Here is a 2,552-nt window from a genome sequence, read left to right on the forward strand (position 1 = left end):
CCATCCAACCAACCAACAAACCATCCATCCAACCAACCATCCATCCATCCATCCATCCATCCATCTTCCTGCTGGTTGAGCAGATCTTCCTTCCACACAGTTTTATTTCTCATCTCTGATGTTCATCAGCAGCTGCTGCAGATTTACTCTCAGATGTAAAATAAAACTTCTGGTGTTTCAGATGTTCAGTCAAACAGATTTCTGTTTCTGCTCCATTGATCTAAAGTTTGTACTGAACCCGATTGGAAAACAAGAAACATGTCAGGAAGTATTAACAGTTTCATTTTCACGTCTGAATCAAACTTAGAAACTGTTTCCTCACAATCTGAGCTTCTGTGTGCGACTAACCGACCGATCGACCGAGTGATCGACTGACCGAGTGATCGACCGATCGACCGACCAACTGAGCGATCGACCGAGCCACCGACCGACGGAGCGACTGACCGGCCGACCGACTGACCGACCGACCGACCGACGGAGCGACCGACCGACCGACCGACGGAGCGACCGACCGACGGAGCGACTAACGGAGCGACTAACGGAGCGACCAACGGAGCGACCAACCGATGGACCGACCGAGCGACCGACCGATCAACTGACCGACCGACCGAGCGACCGACGGAGCGACCAACGGAGCGACTGACCGACGGAGCGACCGACCGACCGACCGACGGAGCGACCGACCGACGGAGCGACCGACGGAGCGACTAACGGAGCGACTAACGGAGCGACTAACGGAGCGACCAACGGAGCGACCAACCGATGGACCGACCGAGCGACCGACCGATCAACTGACCGACCGACGGAGCGACCAACGGAGCGACCAACGGAGCGACTGACCGACGGAGCGACCGACCGGCGGACCGACGGACCGACCGACCGACCGATCGACTGACCGAGCGACCGACCGAGCGTCACAGACGGAGCGCTCCCATCCCCTAACGAGCTCCTAACGAGGGTCCCCCAGCACTCTGCCCCCCCCACCGGGCTGATGGCGTTTAATCACAGACAGATTAATGAGAACATGACAACAGTCGCCTCTCACTGCTCTGTGGTCCAGTTCACCCACATTAACAGCCACCAGACCTCATTACTGGAATCCCCCCAAAAGTGTTTTGCTCACTTTTCATGAGCAAAACAAAAATGATCCAGACCCTCTGCTGACATTAACTCCAATTGTTTTTACTGTTTTGTTGTAAGGGCTGCACAGTGGTGCAGTTGGTAGCACTGTTGCCTTGCAGCAAGAAGGTCCTGGGTTCGATTCCTGGCCTGGAGTCTTTCTCCAAATTCTCCCTAGGAGTGTGTGCATGGTTGTGTGTCCTGTGTGTCTCTGTGTTGCCCTGCGACAGACTGGTGACCCGTCCAGGTGACCTGTCCAGGTGACCCCGCCTCTCACCTGAAACGTTTGCTGGAGAGGCAGCAGCTCCTGACCCCACTGAGGGACAAGGGTGTAAGAAAAAGGATGGATGGATGTTTTGTTGTAAATCAGATGTTACATTCTTTAAACTCACCTTTAGGGTAAATATAGCTATGATGCTAATTATATCCACCAGGCACTGAAGGAATGAAACAGGCTGTTCAATCTTAATATGCTGATTATTTTATTGATGCTCCAACGAGACTTAGAAACCGGGAAAAATGCAAGATTTTGACACAGAAATAAATCGATTCTCATGTTTAAGTTTGAATTGTTGTTGAATGTAAATAAAATTTGTTTGAGTTACTGAATTATCAAAGTCTGGTTTTTAAATATGTAGATTAAATTTAGTTAAATTAACAGTTAGCTGTAACACTACTGACACTAGTACCAACTACAGTTTGTAGTGATCCACAGATCCCTCTGGTTCTGGTTCTGGTCTGTTCTGGTTCTGGTTTTGGTCTGTTCTGGTTCTGGGAGGATTAGAAGTCTATCCCGTCTGTTTTGCTTCAGTCTCTCTGTAATCAGGAAGCGTTGTGCAGTTTCCCCTGTAGCTCAGCGTGTTCCTGTCGTTGCAGAGGGTCTGTAGTGTTAGTCTTGGTTCTGGTTCTGGTCTGGTTCTGGTCTTGGTTCTGGTTCTGGTCTGGTTCTGGTTCTGGTTCTGGTTCTGGTCTTGGTTCTGGTTCTGGTCTTACATTACCTGCCAAGGTTTTGCTAAGGTTTATAGCTAATTGAAAGAAAATGGCTGAACTTCATTCATTCATTTCCGTTTAGCTAAATGCTAATTCAGCAAGTTGGTCTCAACTCTTCCTTTATATTAGTGACGTCTGTTCAGTTCGTCCACGTAATGAACGGATGGATGTGGCTCAGTCGGGTTGGTCCAGATGGTCCCAACAGAACCCACCGGCACCAGCCTGCAGGTTCTGGAGGTTCTAGCAGGAGAACGGGAGCAGGTCCGGAAGTTACCCCAGTTTTAGTGAGTTTCCTCTTTCAAGAGATGAAAAACTTTCCTCATCAGAAACAGATTGAAAATTATCCGAATAAAACTTAATACTAATATTCATTCATTCATTCATTCATTCATTCATTCATTCATTCATTCATTCATTCATGTTTCTGTAACTCATTCATTCAT

The sequence above is a fragment of the Poecilia reticulata genome, linkage group LG10 (assembly GCF_000633615.1).
Source record: "Poecilia reticulata strain Guanapo linkage group LG10, Guppy_female_1.0+MT, whole genome shotgun sequence".
NCBI lineage: Eukaryota > Metazoa > Chordata > Actinopteri > Cyprinodontiformes > Poeciliidae > Poecilia > Poecilia reticulata.